This window comes from Mesoplodon bidens (genome assembly GCF_964165515.1).
Source record: "Mesoplodon bidens genome assembly, chromosome: 5".
In the NCBI taxonomy this organism is placed as follows: domain Eukaryota; kingdom Metazoa; phylum Chordata; class Mammalia; order Artiodactyla; family Ziphiidae; genus Mesoplodon; species Mesoplodon bidens.
This window is the reverse complement of record NC_138161.1, coordinates 91,196,144-91,222,157: the sequence shown is the minus strand read 5'-3', so window position 1 is coordinate 91,222,157 and position 26,014 is coordinate 91,196,144. Positions and strand designations below refer to the sequence as shown.

Genomic DNA, 26,014 nt, shown 5'->3' with positions numbered 1-26,014 from the left:
ATTATTCCCTGTTGTTTCTCATGGCTCCTTGGAACCAATAAATATGTGAATAATAATGAAAGCAAGTATTCTGGGAAGAGGGAGATAGCAGGGATTCTAGGACCTGAAAAACAGTGAGTATGCATGATCATCTATGCTGAGTATGTAGAGAGAAAAGAGCCAATGATGGGATTCTAAGGAACTTCAACTTTTAAATGATGATAAGAGGAAGATCCATGAGGGGGGCATGTAAAAAAATGGGAATAATATCAGAAGAAAATAGGGTCACAGGTGCAAAGGAATGAAAAGTCTCAACAATATGCAAAGGTTTAGACAACACAGAGGTCAAGTAACATCAGCACTTGGAGCACCTCCAACTATCTCCAAGGCAGGAGTATGCTTGAGACCATTTCAGGCAGATGATGTAAATGAATGAAGTATCTGGACATAAAGCATTAAAGAGTTACAAGGATTGTGGGGTGGTGGGGAGCAGCAACATTTACTCAGCTTCCACAGATTGTTGCCATGTGAGGTAATAAGCCCAGGAATGTCAGGTCTTCTTAAAGTATGCCCAAAATAAATGTGGGGAGTGTCTCAATTTTTAAATGTTTTTCACAAACAAATTTTTAAAAACACACTGTGTATAAAAATAATCATACAACATGACCAAATGGAAGTTATTTCAGATACACAAGGCTGGTTCAACATTTAAAAACCAGTCAATGCAATCCATCACAACAGTCTAGGAAGAAAAATTACATGATCATATCAATAGATACAGAAAAAGTATTTGACAAAATTCAACACTTATTCATGATAAACCTCTCAGCAAACTAAAAATAGATGGGACCCTCTTCATTTTGATAAAAAACATCTAAAAAATCCTACAACTAACATCATACTTAGTGGTGAGAAACTAGATGCTTTCCTGCTATGATTAAGAACAAGACAAGGATGCCCCCTCTTACCACTCCTTTTCAACATCATACTGGAAGTCCTAGATAATACAATGAGAAAGGAACAGAAAAGAACAGGTATAACATGTATAACATAGATGATATGATTGTCTATGTAGAAAATCTGAAAAAAATCAACCAAAAACTCCTGGAACTAATAAGCAACTACAGAAAATTTGATATACAAGGTGAACATAGAAAAGTCAATTGCTTTCCTATATACCAGAAATGAACATGAGGAATTTGGAATTAACACAATACTATTTACATTAGTACCCCCCAAAATTAAAGATTTATGTATAAATTTAACAAAACATATACAAGATCTATATTAGGACAACTATAATACTCTGATGAGCAAAATCAAAGAACTAAATAAATAGAGAGATATTCCATGTTCATGGATAGGAGATTTAATATTGTCAAAATGTCAGTTCTTTCCAACTTGATCTATAGATTTAGTGCAATCCTAATCAAAATCCCAGCAAGTTATTGTATGGCTATAGACAAATTGATTCTAAAGTTCATATGGAGAGGCAAAAGATAGAGAAAAGCCAACATAATATTAAAGAAGAACAAAGTCTGAGGACTGATGCTACCTGACTTCAAGACTTACAATAAAACTATAGTAATTAAGACAGTGTGTTTTTGGTGAAAGAACAGACAAATAGATCAATGGAACAAAATAAAGAGCCCAGAAATAGATTCACACAAACATAGTCAACTGATCTTTGACAAAGTAGCAGAGGCAATTCAATTGAGAAATGAGAGCCTTTTTGAAAATAATGTTGGGACAATCTGTCACATGAAAAAAAAATTAATCTAGATACAAAATTTACAACCTTCACAAAAATTACAACCTTCACAACCTTAAAAACAAATCGTAGACCTAAATATAAAATGCCAAACTATAAAACTCCTAGAACATAACACAGGAGAAAATCTAGATGACCTTGGGTTTGGCAGTGACTTTTAGATACAACACTAAAAGCATGGTCCCTGAAAGAAGATTCAATAAGCTGGACTTCATTGAATTAAAAATCTTCTACTTGGCAAAAGTCACTGTCAAGAGAATGAAAAGAGAGCCACAAAAAGGACTGTTATCCAAAATATACAAATAATCCTTAAAACTCAATAATAAGAAAACGAATGGCCCAACTAAAAAAATGGGCAAAAGATCTGAACAGACACCCCCTCCAATAGAAGATATGCAAGTGGTAATAAGCATAGGAAAAGATGTGCAACATCATATGTCATTAGGGGATTGCAAATTAAAACAACAATAAGATACCACTACACACCTATTAGAATGACTAAAATCCAAAACACCAACAATACTAACGAAGATGTGGAGCAACGAGAACTTTCATTAATTGTTGGTTGGAATGCAAAATGGTACAGCCACTTTGGAAGAAGTTTGGCAGTTTCTTACAAAACTAAACACACTCTTACCATATGACCCAACAATTGTGCTCTTTGGTATTTACTCAAATGAGTTGAAAACTTATGTTCACACAAAGACCTGCACACTGATATTCATAGCAGCTTTATTCATAAGTGTCAAAACTTGGAAGCAACTAAGATGTCCTTCAATAGATGAATAGACAAATAAACAGTGGTATATCCAGACAATAGGATATCGTTAAGTACTGGAAAGAAATGGAGTATAAAGCCACAACAATATATGATAAATTATGCATAATACCAAGTAAAAGAAGATAATCTGAAAGCTACATACTGTATGATTCCAACTATATGATATTCTGCAAAATGCAAAACCATGGAAACAGTAAAAAGATCAATGATTATCAGGGATTTAGGGGGAAGTAAGAATGAACAGCTGGAACTCAGAGGATTTTTGAGCAGGGAAGCTATTTTGTAAGATATATAATTGTGGATACATGACATCATGTCTTTGTCAAATCCACAGAACAACACAAAAGTGTGAAGCCTAATGCAAACTGTTGATAGTGATGTATCAATGTTGGTTCATCAATTGTAACAAGTGTACTTACTATACTGGTACTTGTAGGATGTTGATGTTGGGAGAGGATGTGCATCATCCTTGTGGTGAAAGTACTCTCTGTACTTTCTGTTCAAATTTGCTGTGAACCTAAAACTGCTATAAAAATAAAGATTATTAATTTAAAAATAACTGAATAAAATTAGAACAAACACACACATAGTGTGAGCCAAACAAAACATGTCACTAGACTGGATTACAATTTGTCTAAAGACTGTAGTAGCACATATGATCCAAGACTTGGGATACAATTAGTAATATGTATAAAACATATTCATGCAGAAATAATGAGTAAAGAATAAGGGTAAGGTAATTATTACATCATCCTCTATTTCTGGGACTTGAAAGAAATCCTAAGTACTAACAAGTCAATGGGTAATGATTTCCACATTCTTAATGAAAAGTGATTCTTTTAGAAAGCAGAATCTAGGCTTCTACCACTTCGTACATAACTGAAAAGTAAAAATATTCAAAAAAGATTATAATCAAAGTATGAGAAAAGGAGGAAAGAACCTTCTTTCTACCCAAATCCACCATGCAAGCATATATTTAGATAAAAATTAAATACAACACCTAGAATGAGGTCATAACAATATTCAAATAAAATTAAGACAGAAGTTTCTGAAGAGTATGAACTTTCTTTTATTTACTGATTTATCCCTAGAATCTAAAACAGTACCTAGGACAGGAAAAAAAAATACTAAATAAATTCAGTTAATAAACATGTGAATTATATATTCACTTTAGAAAAAAATCATTCTGCCTGTATTGTGGACCAGAAAGGGGCCAGCATGGAGATTAGAGGAACTTGTTAGCAGCCTATTGCAACTGTTCAGCCATAAAATAATGAGGGTGTGGAAAAAAGCAATAGCAGTGGGAATGACTGAATGCAACCAGAAAGAGCATAAACAAAGTCACACTTATAACAATGAGAATCAGCCACTGAGAGCACCAAAAACTGAAGGGCTGGAAGAGAAGAAGAGCCCAGGAAAGATACTGAGAGAGAATATCTGGTGATGATAGAAAGGAATCACAAGACAACAATGTCACAGAAGCTCAGAGAGAACATATTTAAGAGACAGAAAAATAATATCAGGTTCACGAAGAGGCCCAGTACTATGGGCAGGTCTGGAATTAGGGGTGAGGTGAGTGAAGCACTCACTGTGGGCAAAAAAATTTAAGGGGCATCAAAAAACTCTGTAATGAAGACAAATAATATTTAAATGCATTACTTTAAAATTAAAAATTAATGCAAAAGAACCCACGGTGAACAAAATATTAAAATTTTGAATAAAGACAGGTCATTGTTCGTTTGTGTTATTACCCTGCGTTACTGTACATGATGACAGTCTGTAGTTCTTGGACCTGCAAAGCCTTTGCTTTCCCACTGGGTAGGTTTATGGGGTTGACAATGGTCTGCCAATAGATTAGGCAGGATGGAGTCTTATATATAGGAGTGTTTTTTGATTGTAGAGCTATTATTAACTTTTTCCACTTGGTTCAAAACATGGGGGGGTATTTTAATAAGGGGATTTAGGGACATGCCTTTTTCCTTTACCACAGTTTCCGATATAACTTAGCATAGCACTGACTGAGACTTGGAAAACTTCCTTTGGGTTTAGCAATTAAAAGTCATTGGTGACTTAGTGGGAGTAGTTTCAGTGTGGTAGGGTTGATTAAAGAGAGAATAGGCTGAGGGCAAAGGGCTAGAGAGAGAGAGATGTTTGAGGATAAAGGGTAAATAATCCATGAGACAATACAACTACTACACTGTTCTTTTCTTCAAACAGATCCACCCAAATCTATTTGCAGGGAGGCAAAAATGCAGTTTAAAAAAAGAAAAGGAAAACACTAGTCATTCCTGTGTACTGCTTTAGAAACAACGATCTTCATTGATGCATTACATTGATTACTTATGCCTGAGGCTCTGTGCTAACCAACCAGTATCACCATGGTTTCAATCAGAACATTTCTGAAATGTTCCCAACAACATGTATGTTGACATATCTTTCTACTACACATACCATATACTAGGAATCATCTCTACAAAGAATGATTCTCTTGAAAACTGGATGATTGTTACTAAGCAACAACCAAAAAAAGCAATTTTGCAATATCATTTAGATTTAGTTTGAAACACAGTAAATCTCCACTTGTTAACCTTTTAGATTCACAGATATCTCATAGAAGTTCCAAATTGGATTATAAATGTAATCTCAGGTACAAAATGTTCCTTAAAACTTAATTATGTCTTTACCATTAGAATTTTCCAATATGAGTATGCAAACGCAGGCATATTCATGATGCCCCACTGAAAACCATCTCAATGTCAATGAAGGTAAAGGAGTACTAAGTAAATAAAAGGGGAAGGTTCCTAATTAAAACAGAATTAAACACTTCAAGCAGAAAACCATGTTTTTAATTGCTTTGTGGGACTAATCTCAAAAGGCTAAAGTCTGATAAATTAGGTTATAATTTTGTCAAGTCCAAAGCTTCCTTCTAAGACATACTTTTATTGGTGGTTAAATGAGAAGAGTAGAGAAGATACTTCCTATTGTGAGAAATGAAAGTGAAAGAGTACTTAGAAGGGACATGTCTAAACAGATAAAATTGACAAAATGTGTTCCTCAGGAGAAAAAAATAAGTTAGTAAATGTGTTTCTCTTCAAATATTGGAGAGTAATGCTTCTCAACATATGTTAAAATTACTTCCAAGAATCAACTCTAAGTTTTGTGAAAAGCCAGATTCTGGGCCTGTCAGAATGAGAATCAGAACAGATGGGCCCCAGAATCTGCATTGTTAATAAACTTCCCCAAGTGATTCTCAAGGGTGACAAATTTTAAGAAGTACTGAAGATGATATAGTATGTATGCTATCATTTATAGAATATGCTCTATCATTTATATATAATGAATTTCATAGTGGAAATTTAGTGCAAAATAGGTCTACCATTCCATCAATAACATCACATAAATGTTGTGGAAACTAATTATAACAAAGTTAGCACATTAGACCCATGAAGATGACAAATGAAATCTCATCAACAGGTATTTGTGGAATGTTTACAATAAATGCAACAAATAAATCCAATTTATAAAAAAATACTCCCTATCCCTAGGAAGCTTGCATTATCTGCATTAAATATGATATTTTTCTCAATCTCTTTCTAATAGTTCAGAACACAAATATTTTTGTCTTTCATTTGCATATTCCTAAAATAGTAATATTCTCCTAAAAAAGTACAACAGATTTAAATATGAACATGGAATTACCATATTAGTATTTCAATATTTGTTTACTGAAATATTCAAAAGGGCTTACAGAGACTGTAGAGATAATCTCAGAATTATGTAATTGCTTATCATATGATCTATTTCAAAATATAAATCACATAAGCTATAGTCACCATATAGCATATCTTTAAAAATACACTCATCTATGACCACACTGTGACAAATACAACCTTGCCCTGCAGCTAGGAGGGAAGTGAATTTCCAAAAGGTTAATTCTTAATTCATAGTTCTTAATTAAAACTTTACATCTCATTTATTTTATTTGAGCAAGACTTTCATATTTTAGTTTAATATGTGATATGTCATACACCCTAAGAATCAGCCTTAACATCACAAGGTATACAGCCAGTTTCAGAGAAGCAAAAGGGCCTGGGAAAAGAAATCGTCATGGGGAAGTCATCATCTTCAAATAGGATTTCCATTGTTTTAAAGGAATTTCTTCTAACACTCAAAAAACTTATGAACAAACATGTATAAATTTGCTTAAAGACCTCATCAAAGGACTGCACCTTTAAGCAATGGGCGTGCACACCAACAGCTGCCAAATTGACTCTGATAAAAACAAACATTTTTCCAACTGTTCATTTACCATCAATCCTAAAAATCTCCATTATAGTGTGTTATGCATCTACCAGAATATTCCTCTTCTCTTTAATATTTTCTGTTTTATTAGGTCACAGAAACATCTATTGTGTTCAGGGCCTTATTTTCAAAGGATAAAATAGTAACTTCAATAATAACAGTGACCATTTATTAAATACCAAGTAGGAGTTTGGTGTTAGGAAATTGACACAAACCACAACTAATCCTCAAACATTCTTTATGCCAATCCATGCAGTATTTTTCACCATCCCAGTTTTATAGATTAGGAAAGAGGCTCAGAAATATAAATTCACTTAACCAAAGTTGCCCAATTATTAGGAAGCAAAACTCCAAATATGATGCTCATTCAACCTCCCTCAGTCTACAAAATAAAATTAGAAGAGTAATTCAGTCTCTCTTCCTCTTTCTCGTCTCCTTTCTCCAGCTGACTCTTTCTCTGGCTATCATATGGAATTGACTTTCCATCTTCTTTTCCATGAAAAGAGTATTAAATGTAGGTATATGTTGAGTAAAGAAAAAATTCTTCTTATTTAGAAAGACTTTTCAACAAGGCATGGGTTTTTCACAGAACACACATATAAATTAATGAGGTTAAAAGAAAATATCTATTAGCCAGCTAACCCAGTCAACTTTGTAGAATGTCACAGGTGACCCCAGGCCAAGGACCCTTCCACCTGATTTACTGAATTAGTATTTGTTGCTCTTTGGCTTTTTTAAAGCAAATTAATTATATGCCTTTTAAAAAATTAAAGCCAAAAGTAACCACTTTTAACTACATTTAGTTGCATTATATTTACACATGCCAACTGATTCCTTAGTAACATCTGTTAGAATGTAACTAAACTGTTAGAAAAGACGTTTGTCAATAAATAAAAATTTCTATTTCCACTTTATCTTGTTAATCTTTAAGCAAAATCTAGAAGAGTTTAAGTTTGAGAATATTTTTGAAAAATGAGAGTTCCTTGGAAAGAAGGGGATGGAAATGATACAATGAATATTAGCAATATACTGGACCCATCAGGAAATGTTAAGGATTCCTCAAACTAAGCCATATCATCATGACCCTAAAGAGAAAGAGCACAAATGTGAGTTAGGGTCCATGGTTTTCCTGGGACAACATGGGATTCAGTGTTTTTGTCTTTCTGGAGGATGTGATTGGAATGAGGTTTGGAGCAGATATTTTTATAGGTGGAAAATGGGAGGGAGCACTAGATAACAAAAGAAGGAGAAAAGTATAGGGAAGCTGTCCACCATAGGCCTCTTGTGCTCCTACTGTCTTGCTAAGCTGATGGCCTTGGCTGTTCTTATACTCAGGCCACATTTAAGGATTGATTATGAAACTGGAATTCTGAGACGTGAGGTAAGATCACAGGAAGCATCAGATAGTTCTGAGATGCACCTGCTCTCTCTGTGGTCAGTCTTGCTTACTGATTGCTATAAAAACAGTTGGTCTCCCCAAGCTCAGGTTTCTTCGTTGGTGGTGTTCTCACTACTCAGGACAGCTCCAGCTGGCATTCTACATGATCCTGTGATATTCTGAGAGCTAGCACAATTACATATACTTGTGCTTCTCCTGTGAGTAACCCCAGGAGTCTTGTGTCCTCTGTCAGCATACATGGAACTGTAGTAGGCCCTTTAGTTGTTTCAGTGGAAATTCTGTGGTTTTTATCTCTCCTCCACCCTCCCAACCTTATTTTATCCAGACACAAAGGTTATTCTATTAAGGAAAGAGAAATGCCAACAAGGAGCCTTATCTTCCTTTTAGGCCAGTTTCCATACAAAATTATAGAATTTAGTGTCTTTGCCTCCCATGCTCTTACCTCGCTGCCTCACAATTTTCATCTCACTGGCAATAAACACTGAATTTTCAAGAGGAAGCCTGTTCATTAACAGAGATTTTAAGTATTGTCTCTCATCTGTTTATTTGATAAGGAAAACATTTAGTAGAATAATGCTATATTCCAAATGCTTTGGCTTAAAAAAAAAAAGTGTATTTTTATCACCTCCTAAAAACACTTTGACAGAATAGTCCACAGAGTTCTTCTTATTAACTATACTAACTATACTTTATTACAATTCAGATCTGAAGTTACAGCCTGTTTTACATAAATATTATTAGATTCATAATTATTAGCATAGTATGTTAATATAGGGCACACATCTTTATTATTTAAAAAACTATCAAGAAATTAAAAGAAAACTTGACTTTAAAATGATATACTACCCCTTCCCCCACCACCCCACATCTCCCCCTCTCTCTCTCCATCTTCCCCGCACTCTCACTCTCTCTTTCTCATTCTGGTTAAATATTTAATAATCATTTAAATTCAACAACAGTCTGCTTAAGTTGAAAATATTGAAGTTAGTCATGTAAAAAATCATTTTAAAGTCAAGCACCAGAAACACACATTTTGTGCACTTCATTTCATTTTACGGTCTCTAAGAACTATTATAATTTTTAATAAACTTGTATCCGGGATTTGAAGCCAAATACTTACATTCAAAAGGCAAAAATTTATTAACCAAAAGACACCCAAAGTGGTACTAAAATGTATTCCCCAGTGATACGTTTTAAATGGGTTGTAAAAACTGAATTTTATTAATCTAGTCACAATTAAAGAACAACAGCTGTCCCATCTGTATTCCTAACACCGATTTTTGTACTGATGATGATTTTTTTTTCATTTACAACATTGCTGATAAACAAACATGGTCGAGTTCTAAAACCTTAGTTCCATTACTTTAATTGCAAAATGTTTTATTTTGTCTGAAGCTTTAAAATATAGGGTGTTACATGAGTCTAAATTAACAATATTCTACATTAAAACAAAATACTTTGTCATCTATTTGTATCTTTATCCTTATTTATATCCATATCTGTATATCTACATGTACATGTACATGTAGTATTTCTACTTACATCTACATATGTAACTTTCATATATAATGTATACGACTCATTTATCTTGGATTACTTCTCATTATGCAAAATAAATTAGTTCTAACTTTTGCCGCTAAGAAATGTTTTATTAATAGCCATGTCAGTGTCTTCCTTTTAAAATTCATAAATATATTTAAATCTACTTTTTAAAAAAGATAAACAAATACAATTTCTTTTAAAAAAACAGAAATTACATTTTAAATGGTACTTTAATGAAAGTTTACATCAAAAATGGATCCTCTGGAATCTTTTATTTAAACTAAAATGAAAAGTGCTTTGTCTTTCATAAAGCAAATTATTTCTGGATATTTTTAATAAGATTACTGTCAAATTCCGTCAGCTTTCCTGACAGAATGTATGAGCACACCATGTCCTTGTGTAAATGTAATATTGCTTCAAACGTCTCAAATTCAGGAGGATATTGTTGCTTTTCTCTCATTTTATCTCTCAACTAAATTTAGGGTTAAAGCTAAAAGTGAAAAAATAATCAAAAGATTTAAGAAGCAGTCAAGATATATAATGATAATAGCTTCAAGCTATATTATGAAAGAAACCTGGGTTATATCTTGTTGAGAAGGTTTTTGTTTGTCTCTTCACCTCCTTGGTTGCTAATTCTTTCATTTATAAAATATAGGAAACATAAGGACTCATGAATATGTAGCACATACGCATTAAATTTATATACATTTTTGAAAATCAAGAAAATCAACCACTTTTAAAATCACAATGTTAATAAACTCATTGCTTAAAGAAAAAGAAAATTCGCATAGGATCATTTGTAAACAGAATATATGCATTTTGACCTTTGTATTTCCAATATAAAAAGTATAAAGAGAAAGAGGATTTTTCAAGAGAAAATTGATGCATGCCATAGCCTATTAATATTACTTAGTGTCACTGGTATGAGAAGTAGTAGAAGTGTTAATTTCTAAAATAACCTATTTTTAAATATGTGTTTTAACATTTTTATAGAGCTGTTTTTAAAAATGAATTGCATTCTGTTACATTAAATGGAGTATGCTGAATATAAGCTACCTTTCTTTATGATTCAAGTCATATTCTTGTGGGACACTCTGTATAGTTATAACATCAGAGACTTCTTAGGTATGCATGGGCTTTTTTTAAATACACATAATGGCTTCAAGAACAACTATAAGGAGGAATTTTTTTTTAAGGGAAGGAAGGAAAAAAGAAAGGAAAGAAGGAAGGAAGGAGGGAGGGAGGAAGGAAGGAAGAAAACATTATTTTCTTTTTCTTCCTGTCACTTGTTCCTTCTCTGCTCTTACTGGATCTTACTGCTATAATCTGCTGACTTGTTTAAATACTATAGCCTAAATGAACATCACTTAGTTTCTTCTGCTCTATTTGTGTTGACTGCAGGATCATGCAAGTCCTGTGATTGAAAGACAACTGCTTTTCCATGGGCTTTGGGAAGAGATAACCTGGATTTAGACAGGGCATCTGATCTGAATTCTGAAATTCACCATCCTGGGAACCTTAGTTAGGTTGCTTAACCTCTCTGGACCTCAGTTTCTTTATCTTGTTAAGCAGGGATTATAATATCAGTCTCCCAGGGCAAAAACTGAACATTCAATAAAGTCAGGTCGTTTTTCTCTATTTTTCAGAAAATGGTTTCTTATCCTAGGTCTGCTTTTAAGTACTCTGTTAGCATTATTTCACCTCTCTGATTCTCAGATTCTAGGTCAATAAAATAATGAGGGTATGGACTCTTTGGATCTAACTTTCTATGATTTTATTTTGAATTGCACAAAGCAGGGCCTTATAACTTCTTATTTTGGTTACTAAATAACCTCAAAGAAATTAATGGCAGAATAATCTTGAATCAGGATTAATAATATAAACCACTAAAATTAAACAATTGTAAACATTTAAACAGTATGTGATCTTAAACCCAGATAAGCGATGGGATTGATAACACCCCCACAGCAGAACACTTCACTGCAAAATTTTTCAATGACATATAGCTAAAGAAGGAGATTTCTTGTAAAAAAAACTATTTTTTAAATTGAATTGTATGCATATCAATGGACCTGGAGAAAAAAATACTCTAAAATTTCTAAATTTCTAAAGAAATGCTTTAAAGCATCATTTCTTATTATACTTTAATACTCCATAAGGAAGTCATGAGCATTTGGAACCAGCTGGAAGGAGCAGTTTCTAATTACACATGAAATATAGATCCTGAAAATGTAATTACTGTATTGAGAATATATTTCAGAATTGTAGAAAAAAAATCTCAGTCACCGTTTATCATGGGTCTCTGAAAAGGACACATTTGTCCTACTAAACAGAAAGATTAAATGGTTGACCTTTTTCCAGCCTTCTCCTAATTAAGATAGGTTTTCTTACAAAGGGACAGCATTTTAAAATTGTGTATATTGTTAGTTATGTACGAAAAGACTGGTGCGTCATTTCTCCCTGCTTCTAGCTTGCAGTCCACAGCATTATTTTCACACTCCAGCAGACTAAACGAAAGTCTCTGGTGCATCAAAACCAATATCAACCTTCTTGAATTAATTACTTCCTTCAATCTCGGCTTTATAATGAGTCTCTCTGGGAATTGGCAAAATTAAAAAAAAAAAAAATTGAGTCACCAGTAAGATGGGGGAAGATGTTGCTCTAAGGCCGGTTCTCTTTCCTCCCTCTTCTACTATTAAACTTTTCAGATTAGTACTCAGAAAGTAAAATCTCACTTCTAAGGATGATCTCTATTTTAAACAGTCTAGGTTCTCAGACTACTGAGGAAGAAAAGTCATTTCCAACTCCCATATTACAAAACCGAATGTACCATGCTGTTCTCTGTTTTTACATGAAACAAGGTCTTTAAAAAAAACCATTCTAAAATCTCACACTCATTTTCTTTATTTGTGCCTTGGAATATTAATATGTCATAAATATATATAAAGCTACTAGCATTTCTTCTTCAACAATTCAGAGACAGAGCTGTCTCCTGGAGCTAGGTTTTCGATACATTTTTATTCTGTTCTTCGATAATACGTTACTAACACAGTGATTCTCAAATCTAGCTGCACATTAGAATAGTCCCTGGAGATTTCATATATACATATATATATATATATATATATATATATATATATATATATATATATATACAAAATAAAATAAATATCTTATATATAACATAAATAAGATATAAGATATATATCTATCTTCAGGCTATGTTCTTAGAGATTTTGATTAGGTAGACCTGGGCCAGAAATTTATTTTTTCTTATTAGATGAACATAGGCCTGGTGTAGGGTTTTTTTTCTTCATCACAAAGGTGGAGAATCACTATATTAACATAATATCCATTATTAAGATGCAATGAAAAATATTTGCACCTATATTGTGGTTTAGTTTCTATATGTTAATATTATATTTTCTAGAAATATAACACAAATATGGAGTTCTTTACTGATACAGTCTGTATTAACATAGCAACACCAGCCTTGCTGTATCATCATATTTGGAACTCTGTTTAAAAGATTTATTACTTAAAAGATGTGAGACTAGCCCCTGCTGGGGGGAAAAAATAAGGAAACAAACATATTCAATGAACAATATCTGTGATAGTAGTCTGCCTTAGACATCTGTCCAGTCGTTCACCACCAGGGTTGATCTGGCTAACTAAATAGGTATTCCTATCTAGCTCATGTGTCTATAGATCATTTTCCTAGAGGTGTGCTTACCATCAGAGAGGTTGACATTTTCAAATAGAAAAAGACCATTTATTCATTAAGGGTATCCTATATGATGAGACCAAAAAAAAAAAAGAATGAGGAAATGAGGTCAAAAGGAGAATAAACAGAAAAAGTCAAATGCTAGGACTAAGACTGGTAAGCAAAATATTTGGAGTAAGACACATGTCAGCAAGAGGAAAACAAAAATTGGACTTAATATCTTAGCAACCAAAGGAAAGAAATAAATGTAATAAATTATCCCATTCATATTGTCCAAAAAATAAAAACAACCAGTTGCTTAGGAAAATCTCAGATCTTCCTGGAACTGAAACAGGAGAAATACCTTCAGTGGACACTGGCATGTGGTAAGCCTTATGCATAACATTCCATTCTTTCTCCTCAACCCCAGACCCTAAGTAAGTATAGTAATATGTTTTTTTTAGTCTCTTTGTTATAACACCTATTAACACGGCCACCAGAAAAGAAATGAGGAGGAGCTAAAACAATACAATGCAAGAATATTTTCAGTAACTGTATAGCTTAACCTGAATTATACACAACATTTCTTGGAACTAGGCTTTTGCTGATTATTGGGTGTAAATGATAGACAGATTTAATATGTTCCACTGTCAGCCAGCCTAAAACTAGGAAACCCATTCCCTAATGAAATTTGAGAACCCCTACCCGTACTTAAATATCAAGCTTCTCAATTTCAGTACAAGGATAAGTTATGAAAATATGGGAGAACAAAACTAACATTTTCTTAAAGAATGACTCTTAGGCTTGTTCCATAAATGGAGAAGTAATACTAATAATTTTAGCCTGGCTGGAAAACATTTAAAGCACATATAATTAGTAAATATATAAAATAGTGTCAACATTGCAGTCATATAACTTCTAAGTTTGAGCAACATAACTTCTCATGAATTCTTTAAACTGGTTGCAAAATATACGTCTCAGTGTCTAGAAGAATTGACTTGCACAAATACTTCATAGTTTTAACTCAGTGAAATATTGAAGAACAGTTTCCAAAATTGATATGGATTTGGGATAGGTTTATCTTAAATCATTCTTCCTGGACACTAATCAGATAGCAGAGTTAATTGACTAATAAGAATCATTTTCTGCTTTTGACCTTTCTCTGTTGTCAACATTGTAAAGGCAAATGCTTATCTTTCTCTTTTATGTGTAATGTTCCTGGGTTGGAGATAGCAGTGAAACTATTAATAGGGAACATATGGGTAGAACTCATTTGAAAGTATCGTTGTAATATTATGATACATTAAGAAGACAGACAAGATATACTCTTGTTTATCCCATTAGGAATTATTAAACAATTCATCAGGAGACCATTCTGACCGAGTCAAGTTCTCAAAGCAGTTTTAAGGTTATATTGAGAATTAATAACTCATACAACATAGCTAATAATGAATTTATGTCTGGGGACAAGGGTAAGAAAAAAGTCAATCAGACAGGTACAAAATTCTCATGTTTTTTTCTGAAATTTTCTACACTCTGTGAAAGAATAGAGTGATACAGAAACTTCATGCAGAATATTGGCTTGAAGAGCCCAGTCTTCTGATTTACCAAGAAAGAAACAAATATATAGTCTGGGAGAAAATCTAGTAAGCTAAACAGTCTATAATCTGGGGGGGAATAAAGGTTTGTCATTGAAAAGGGGAATGGATTACAGGCTACTTAATCATAAATAAGCATACTTTGGAAGTTTATACTTAGTGCGTAAAAAAATGGGAAATACCAGAGCCAAGTATTAGAAATAAACTTGCACTTTCTCGGAAAAACTGGGTATTTCACTTAATTAGCTATAATGTATGAAAAAGTATAATGGAAAGCATAATTCTACAGTTATGGAGTTAGTACAGAAATTCGGCTCCTCTCGTAAGAACTACATTTACCTGCATGGATGGGGTAGAAAAATGAGAAATTCTGTATATAATTTGACATAAACTCATTCAAGTGGCCATTTTGAAATTTGGCTTCCAAGTTTGCCTCACGAAGCCAGTGCCAGGTTTGCCACTGATTGGACCAACCTGAATCATCAAGGTGGTTTGGGGAATGCTGTGTGCTGAAGTATTTCAAGAAAGTGTCTCTTTGCTTCTGGAAGGTGCAGTGTATGGATTTGAAAGTGGAGGTATTGCAGCCAGTTTTCCCCTAGTAAGAAAACATGGGAACAGAGCCATGAGAACTTCAGGTTCATGGAGTCAGAACTGTTATAAATCACATCTGAAGATCACCCTACTCGAACAGTGGGATTTTCAGGGATGTAGCTGTATTGGTTTTCTGTTGCTCTAAAACAAATTACCACAAATAGAAGCTTAAGACAACACTCATTTATTAGCCCACAGTTCTGCATTTCAGAAGTTTAGCACAGATATTCTCAGGATATAATAAGGCTGAAATCAATGTACTGGCCAGACTGAGTCATTCCCTGAAAATTCTATGAAAAATCCACTTCTTTAACAACAAGCTCATTCTTGTTGTTGGCATGACTCAGATCCTTGTGGTTGTAGGACTAAGATCCCTAGTTTCCTTGCTGACTGTCAACCATGAAGTTCTCTCAGGTCTTAGAGGCTGCCTGAATTCTTTGCCACATGACTCCCTCTTTTTTCAAGTAGGCAATGGTTCTTCAAGTCTGTCCTGTGTCTCCAATCTCTGATTTCCTCAACCAGCCAGAAAAAAATTTCTACTTTTAAAGGTCTTGTATGACTAGTTCAGAATCATCCAGATAATCTCTCTATCATAAGATCAACTGATTTGACACCTTAGTTATATTCACAAAACCCCTTCAGAGCAGTATCTAGATTCACGTTTGACTGAATAACTGGGAGGGAGTATATGCCAGGAAGTGGAAATCTTGGGATATCTTCATAGAATTCTGCATACTACATAATCCAGTACACTCACTTTGATATTTATACCAGTTTGAACCACATTTTTCATTATTTATAATCAAAAACCATTATAACTAATATACTCCTTGAAAAAAAACTCATACTGAGGTCAATCATATTCAATTTGTAAGAATACTGATTCATCATGAAAAGGAATAAATTACTCATACAAGCCTCATGAGTTTGACAAACAACAGTGGCCAGTCCATCTTAACATCTCCCAATTTAACATTTTTCTTCCACAGTTAGCTACTGAAAAGTTCCAGGAGGTAAATATGGTTGCTAATATCTAGGACCCTTTGCAAACAAATAATAAAGCTTACTAGAATAGTCAACATACCAAGATTATTACCTATAGTGTCGTATCTGGCTCCAGTCTAGAAAAGGAGTCTTAATCTGTCTTGAACATTTAGGTTTATGACAGATGATTTGTAGAAATTACAGTCTAGCCACTCTTCCATATATTCCGCATTTGTTCCTTAGATCAAGCCAAACGACCAGAAGACTACAGATTTGGATTATATTGCCATTGGAAACCTAGAATCACCTTTCTGGAGTTATGTTTGAGTGTTAGGCCCTCTTTAATCAAAGAAGTTTGTCACTACAAAAAATCCATTATCATATCATTTGTCATTTCCTATATAAAATTCTCCATGAGAAATTTCTTTGAGAATTAAGTGACAGAAATAGATATACTTTTAAAATTATAACAATGAATTTGATGGAAACAGTTCAGGTCTCCTTCCTTGCTTTGACTGCCAGAAAGTTTACAGCCAAATTCAACTATCAGCTCTAATGAGTATGTATGACCTTGGGATGGCAAGTTTGTATTTTTCTTTTATCTTATCTTTATTTTTTTCTCTACAAATATTCCTTGTTCTTGATGCTCTGTACAAGGCATCTCAAATCTTGTGGCAAATGAGGATGAATTTAAATAAATTTCATACATCAAGCACAAATAACCTCTTATTTGTATTGTAAATGCCTGAATTTTGTTTAGAGAACATTTGGGGTTGAGAAGTTCAGATTAAGGAATAGATAGTTCTTTCCTACTACAATAAAAAAAAATTATCCAAAAGAGAGAGATCGGATTCAAATAATGCAGTTCTTCTTTTTTTTTTTTTTTTCCAGTATGCGGTCCTCTCACTGTTGTGGCCTCTCCCAGAGCACAGGCTCTGGACACGCAGGCTCAGTGGCCATGGCTCACACGGGACCAGCCGCTCCACGGCATGTGGGATCTGCCCGGACTGGGACACGAACCCATGTCCCCTGCATCAGCAGGCGGACTCTCAACCACTGTGCCACCAGGGAAGCCCCTACAGTTCTTTTTTTAAAGAAAATAAAATCATTCCCATGCAAAACAAAACAAACCCTGTTAGATTTGAAATACAAAAAACTGGAAAATTCATTTTCCGCTTCAGTATTTCTAAGATGTCTCCTTTAAAGTTCAAATTTTGAATCCTTTAAATTAATAGTCCTAAACACAATAAAACTGCATACATGTTATTAATTCAGGCAAACCTGAAAAGGTCATTTTAAAAAAGGATTCATATATGAGGTAGGTCAAATCCTGTTTCTCTCAAGCAACACAGATAGATATATTTGAAGAACAAACCCACAAACAGAAAATGTCTTTTCAGCATTTGACTCAAAGTTTATACACTTAAGTTTTATCATTCATGAAATGATAAATTACAATTACATATTATTTACAATTATAAATTATAAACATCATGACCATTAAGTGACTGTGGCCCCACAACTTGTGGGATCTTAGTTCCCCAACCAGGGATCAAACCGTGTCCCCTGCAGTAGAAGCACAGAGTCCTAATCACTGGATTGTCAAAATTCCCTAGAACTTAAATTTTCTTTTTATTAATACTTTTTTGGCCTTACCTCATAGCATGTGGGATTTTAGTTCCCAGACCAGAGATCGAACCCATGCCCCTTGCATTGGAAGCACAGAGTCTTAACCACTGAACTGCCAGGGAATTCCCTAGAACTGGAATATTAAAGGAATTCTTTCATGGGGAATTTGTCTTGAAATATATTAGAATTCCATAACAATTAGTTAGTGTCTTAGTTCATTCAGGCTGCTATAACAAAATATCATAGAACTGGGTGGCTTATAAATAACATAAATTTATTTCTCACAGTAGTGGAGGATGGAAAGTCCAAGTTCAAAGTGCTAGCAGATTCAGTGCCTGGTAAGGGCCTACTTCCTGGTCCATAGACAGCCATCTTTTTACTGTTCCCCTGCAGGACAGAAGTGAATGAGTGAGTTCTCTGGGGCGTCTTTTATGAGGGCACTAATCTCATTTATGAGGGCTCTGCCTCCATGACCTAATCACCTCTCAAATGCCCCAACTCCAAATACCATCACATTAGGAATTAGGTTGTACCATTTGAATCTGGTGGGATACAACATCCAATCTATAGCATATATGTAGACTCAGATATGTCACAGAAAAATTTATGTTCTTCAGGAGACAACTACTATGAAGTGAATGAGTCTGATACTATCCAGTTAATCCACAGGGCATGAGTTGATGATTTTTCACCTATATTTGGAAGTTTTGATCTGTTTTCATCATGGTGTCTGTGTGTTTGTTTGTGTGTATGTGTGTGTGTGTGTCTTTAAATTTGTCTCATTTATCTTTCTGCATGGTTGTTTTTGGCATTATGAACAAATCTACTTGCATGAATTTATAATTCAAAATATGTCAAGGTTAAATAAAAAATATTTAAATAATAAAAAATATTAAAAATATATCATTTCTAATAAACATTCTTCTTTCACTTCAAGTGAAGATTCTTCATTCTATTATAATAGAATCCCCTTGTCATATTGTTAGACTGTAGAGTACTCTCTAATTATAATCTTTTTTTAAGTCTATATTTGAAATTGCAGAAAACAGGAAGCCATAAAAGGCAATTATTTATTTCTGTAGTTTTTTCCTTCCAAGATCTCACTTTTGTAGTAAGTAGATAGCACTAGGACACTTTATCATATCACAAACACACAAAAAAGAGGAAAAGTAAAAAAAAAAAAAAAAAGCTATATATTAGCGAGTGAATGACCTTCAGCCTGAAGCTTCCATATGTCCCAGTTCATTTCATTAGAATAAGTATTATCAGTATCTCTAGCACATGTCCTCTTCCTGAACTGATAGATAAATAAAGTAGACTCTCCTTTGCCAGAGAGTTTCTAATTAAAAGTCTTGAGTGTTCAATCCAGCATAGAGCATGCACAGACTTAAAAAAAAAATTATCCTACTATAGGAGGCCAGAGATCACACTTCCCCAAGATTTCAGAATGTTGTTTTAGCTGTTCCAGGATGAAGCAAATTGAAAAGTAAAAATTCCACAGCAGAGTGGAATATGTCTATAAAGTTAAAAATGTCTTTAAAGGTATCTATAAGGTTAAAAGTAAATAAAATTTATAGTGGTTTATTCAGTCCTCTGTCTTCTTTACTTTCCACACTGAGCACTATATCTTAATTGAGGTTATAAAATCTACAAGATAATCTCATATAACTAAAAATCCCATTAAACTACCAAAATATTTTCCAAACCCTGCATTTACAGGTGATGATGATTTCCAAGAATATTAAACTCTTTTATTATAAATGTCATTAATAAGTCTTTCATAGGCATTCATGTTCTAAAATGAGAAACTGTTCACATATTATCAAATGCCTGTGGTCAGGATAACACTGAATCCTGAACTCACGACTTCCAGGAAACAAGTCAGCCCAGTTGGCCCAGCATATTCTTTGCTCTTTAAAAACTTAATATTGCTGCTTCTTACCTCACTAATCTCATCTCTTCATATTATTCACTTATTGAAATTTTCTTATAAATTACTAAGAGTTAAAAGTCCAACTTTCTCTAGGAAACCCTCTCTGAATATTTACAAGGACATTTCTTTTGAGTACTTTTTATTTGAAATTTAGTTTCTGCTACCATATTTTCAATCCTCTATCTGATTTCCCAAGGGTAGTGTGAGCTCTTTGAAAACTGAAGCAGAACCTGATGTATCTTAATATCATATTTATCTCTTAACCTTATGGAAACCATCCACATAAGTGAATCATAAACTGCAGAGTTATAAACAAGGGGAATACATTATAATTACACTGGACTTTAGTTGACAATTTTTGTAAGTGCTGATTGAGCAGATACAGAATCCCATGCTTCATTATATCCCCAGAACTTGGAAGCTGGTAGATATTCATTTAACTCATGTTGACTGAATGGTTCAATTAATAAATAAATGACTAAAAGAGGAAGAGAAAAAATAAAAATATTCTTTTCCTGTAACATCTACTACTAGGACAACATTGCATATTGATTAAAGCAACAATAAGAAATTACTTGAACAGATATTTAACCAGAGAAGGTATATGGACAGCAAATAAGCACATGAAAAGATGATCAGCATCATTAGTCAATAAAGAAATAAAAATTAAAATGACAAAGAGATACCATTACATAACTACTAGATTGGCCATAATTAAAAAGACTGACCATACTAAATGTTGAAAATGTGGAGAAATTGGAATTCTCATACACTATTGGTCAGAATGAAAAATGGTACAACAACTTTGGAAAAAAGTTTGGCAGTTTTTTACAGTTATGTTCCAGTTAGTCCATATCTAAGTATTTACTTGAGAGAAATGAACACACATGTTCACACAGACTTGTATACAAATGTTAAAAGTACCTGTATTTGTAATAGCCAAAATCTGAAAATAATCCAAATGTCTATTAACAGTTGAATAAACAAATTGTGTTATATCCATCCAATGGAACATTCTTTAGCAATGAAAAGAAATAATCCATTGGTATTTGCTACAACATGGATACTTCTGAAAATAATTATTCTAAGTAAAAGAAATCAAACAAAAGGTACATACTGAGTGATTCAATTTACATAAAGTTCTAATACATAGTGATGTAATTAACCAGTAGTGAAAGTAAGCAGATCAGGAGTTATTGGGGAGGGGAGTGGTAATGAGGGATTAAAAAGAGTCATGAGGAAACTTCTGTGGGTAGTGAATATCTTATCATCTTGATTGTGATGATGGATCCACAGGTGTAAAGATATGTCAAAACTTCTCAAATTTTACACTTTAAATATGTGTAGTTTGTTGTATGTCAATTTTACAACAATATAGCTGTTCAAAAAGAAAGGCTAAAAGATTCTTGGAATAAAATATCCAATATGTAATCTGATGAAGATGATCAATAAAGAGATATTATTTCAGGTGTCTGACTAGCTTACAACCTCCCTTACTTCTCTGGCAACAGTTTAACAATATTTAGAGGTGGCTCTTAAGTACATGTAAGATATAATTTAATATAATATTTATTAAAATATTCATGAAAATGATTATAATTGTATACAATATTAAAACAATATAATTATTATAAATTTATTGAGATTTTAATATATATTTATAATTATGAATTATAAACATATAATTATATAAATAATCATTCAACTAGTTGAAACTAAAGTCTTCTCAATGCAATTAAAATATAATCCAAACACATCTCCATGGTTTGAAATCTCCCTTCTCATTTACCTTTTTAATGTCATAACACTCTTAAGAATAGATCACTATGCTACAATCATACATTCTTTTCGTTCCTCTCCATTAGGAACATGCCACCCTCCATTTCCCTCAGGGCACTGCATTTGCTGAAGCATTTGTTAAACACTTTCCACAGGTCATCACCTCAATTCCTACCTCCTCAGGGAAGTCATCACCATAATACAATCCAAATAATCCACTGCACCCTTCTCAGTCACTTTTGATCACACCACCCTGCTTTATTTTCTTTATTGCATTACTTTCTGATTTGTCCTATTTATTTATTTACTGGCTATTGTCTAACTGTCTTTCATCACTAGAATGTAAGAACAATGGCCACGCACTTTGTTTTGTTCATCTCTGTAAGCCCAGAGCTTAAAACATGCCTGGAACATAGGTATTCAATAAATGTTTTTTTAATGAGTAAAAGGTCATAAACTTAGCATTATTTCAGTGTGGGAAGAAAGCCTGTTGCCAGTAGGTGTTTGCTTCCTAATGGTTGTCCCACAGAGACCAATAAACTGATTTTAAGTGGTTAGCATTGGATGCATATTTTGATGATAGTTTTGGCCATTTAAATAGATTGAATCTAGAATTACAATGACTAGATGTCAACAAGTTCCAAGTGGAATATAAAGTTGAATAAACTGAATTTTAGTCAAGTTATTTTCAAAATGATGTTATTTTTTTAAATGAAGACTTTACTAATTTACTTCTACAATCTTACAGTTATTTGCTAAAAATAGAAATTTTGTGTCAAAAATGCTATAACCTAGGTAACTTCCACTTTCAGCCATTTACTGGACTAGATAAGCCTGCGACATTTCCACAGCAGAACAACTAGATGCTGCACCAAATGTAATTTTGGTCACATTGATGGTTGCAGAAGAAATAAGAGAAATCTTCAAATAGCCAAATAAACAACAACTAAGTAAACAAATACAGAGAGCAATCTGGAGGATAAGAGGGAGAACTGAAATGGACATTCTCAGCAACGTCTATGCAAGGGAAATAATTAAACTTGACATTCCCAGATTCTGCTTGGGAACCTAAAGGGGGACTAAGTTTTCTGAAAGAGTAATTTCCGCAAATTCTCAGCAAAAGCAAATACAATCCTTTCCAAAGAAATGCATCTTCAAGGCCTCAAGTTTTCCACAGAGCAAAATCAGTCACATATGAGTTCATAAATAGAGCTCATATACACACCATCAACAAGACTTCATGCATGTTATTTGGCAGAAACAACAAAAAGATTTATATCCAAAAGGAAATTAAAAATTAGAGTTAATAGCTAGACACAATAGAATAACTCTTTATGGTATAATGAAAAAGAAACAGCAACATTTTATTTTCAAAAAGTATCAGGAAATGTTGAAACAAATAAAATTATATTTTAGTAATAAAATATAATTGTTTTAATTAGAAATGTGTAGCTAAATGTCTGCTGACACTCTACTGAATAAAGAGTATAAGAAGTGGATTATAAAGCTAAAGAAATTACTCATAAGGCATCAAAAAGAGAAAAGATGATTAAAAATTTAAGGAGTTTAAAATATTTTTAGGGTCAAATGTAAAGGCTAATATTCATCCAAACGGGGTCAAGGGGGAATAGAAGGAAGGAAAGGCAATATTTAAAGAGCTATTCAGGGCTTCCCTGGTGGTGTAGTGGTTGAGAGTCCGCCTGCTGATGCAGGGGACACGGGTTCATGCTCTGGTCTGGGAGGATCCCACATGCCACGGAGCAGCTGGGCCCATGAGCCATGGCCACTGGGCCTGCGCATCCGGAGCCTGTGCTCCACAATGGGAGAGGCCACAACAGTGAGAGGCCCAAGTGCTGCAAAAAAGAAAAAAAGAAAAAAAAAGAAAAAAAAAAAAGCTATTCAACTTGGAATTTTCTAAAACTGATAAAAAAGAATGAATTTATATAAACAGGGAGCATTTATCCTAAACAGGATAAAAAATAAGTAAAAGTTGAGAGGCACAATAAAGAAACTGAAGAATCTCAAAAACAAAGAAAATAATTTCAAACAAAGAGAAAAGGCAGTCTGATAATTAGACAGCAGACTTATCAATGGCAACTATGAAAGCCAGAAGACAGTAGAATAATTCAAAACTTTGGGAGGAAATAACTATCTATCTAGATTTATAAAGCTTTTAAAATTATCTTTTAAGAATAAGGGTAAAAACAGTATCATATAAAATTTATGAGAACTTACTACCAATGTGTGATTATAAACAAAGCTGTTTGAGATAAAGAATGTAGAAATGAATTTAATAAAGAATCTTACCTGAGACTATTTGTCTAGTACTAAATTCAACATTAATGATTTCTTTTCAGTAAAATAACATTACACATTACATTAAATAATTTAATTTTAATGTTTTTGGTTTTATATCTAATGAGATTTCTGATTGTTTCTATTATGATTATATAAAAGCTATAAGCTTAGGAAATGCACATGTAGTTTCAAATTTATACATATTTACGTTATGTTTAACGAGAATAATGTAAGTAAAACACAAGTTCATGATACATAGTTTCTATTTAAAAGAGTCCCTGAAATTATTTAAATAAGATAAATACTGAACTGGATAACCCTTAATATCTTCTGCAGCTCTAAAATTATTTAATTTCCTTTCTGTATGAATCATATATGTCATTACCTCATTACCTTCAACTTAGTCTTGGATCTTGCTGTCATTAATCTGTTTAATGGGCATGAAAAAAGAAGCAGACTTCAACCTTTCAAGAATTTGAGCTAAAGAGACTTATTGGAAGCTTTCAAATTCATCTCCATTAGGTCTTCTAATGGATACTACACTTCTGCGAACATGATATTTTACTTGCTTACACAATTCCATGCACAGGAAAATGTAAGTGATTGCACTTTTATGTTGTACACAAGGTTGAAATCTATATATCAAAATACAAAATCTCTATGTAAGTGCTTGCTAACCATCTTTGTAAGAAAATATCATATTCTGACTTTTCTCTGTCCTATTGGCTTCCCACAAGATAAAACAAAATTGCTCTGTAAGGATCAAATTTTAAGTATATAGTAAAATAGTGTCTTCGTTAGCATCTAGGAGCCTTATGTTTCTATGTGTATTTTTTACTGCAAAGTCAAGATCATGCAAAATATTTAAAATTTTATTTAATTATGCATTTGGTAGGTAATTGACAAATGATTGACACATATACATTTACACATATAATTTACATTTATATTATATAAATATTTTATAATTTTTCATTTTTAAGAGTCTACTTGATTTTTTTGCTTTGTCTTTTTTCTGCTTAAAACCAGCTGCTTTGAATTCTATTGCACCTGCTGAAGGAGAATTTAGTAAGACTTGCTCACAAAAGCTATTTTTACTACCTTCATAAATCACAAGATAAACCATGTAGAATGGTTAAATTTTAAAATACATTCAGAATATTGTTTTTTAATGTCATGATATGTTTACTATTTTTCATCAGGTATGTCTAGATTTCAAATGCAATTAAATACATAATTCTTTTTCAAGAAAAAGGGAGAAAAAAAAATCTCACACATCATAGTTTGATAACCCCATAATAGTAATGGAGATAAAGGTATTTGTATTTCATCCTGCCATTAAATAACTAGGTAACTTTTTCAGGTAACTATAGATGCCTGATCCCTAGTTTTTTTCAAAGAGAAAAGAAATTAAGGTGGGGAAGAGTTAATGTGTTTACTAAGGTCTATCAACCAAGAGTGTTTTCAACTGTAGGTATCAAAAACTCCAGCTATAATGGCTTAAACAACCAAGGGTTTCTTTTCCCCACATAAAAAGAAGTCAAGCCCTCAAAGTACAAGAAATATTAGTTATGCTGGTCAAAAGACACCCAGGTGCTACAATATATCTATTCTCCCAAATTTGGTCAATGCCTTTTGGTTTGCCTTGTTGCAGGCCATGGTGCCATGTATTACATATCCTTCAGTAAATAACAAATTATATTGGTCTATTTTATACCAGAAAGA

At 33.1% G+C, this 26,014-nt stretch overlaps 1 protein-coding gene across 6 annotated transcripts in view; it reads right to left on the bottom strand.

The window, feature by feature from the left end:
- The window catches only part of NAALADL2 (N-acetylated alpha-linked acidic dipeptidase like 2), a 1,532,395-nt gene that overhangs the window by 1,204,919 nt on the left and 301,462 nt on the right, over positions 1-26,014 (bottom strand). For 2 of the 6 annotated variants that reach the window (XM_081235895.1, XM_081235899.1), the window contains one exon: positions 18,565-18,666. The exons of the other annotated variants lie outside the window; for them this stretch is intronic. The gene's annotated coding sequence lies outside the window, so the exon portion shown is untranslated. The remainder of the gene's footprint in view (positions 1-18,564; positions 18,667-26,014) is intronic. 6 annotated transcript variants of the gene reach the window in all.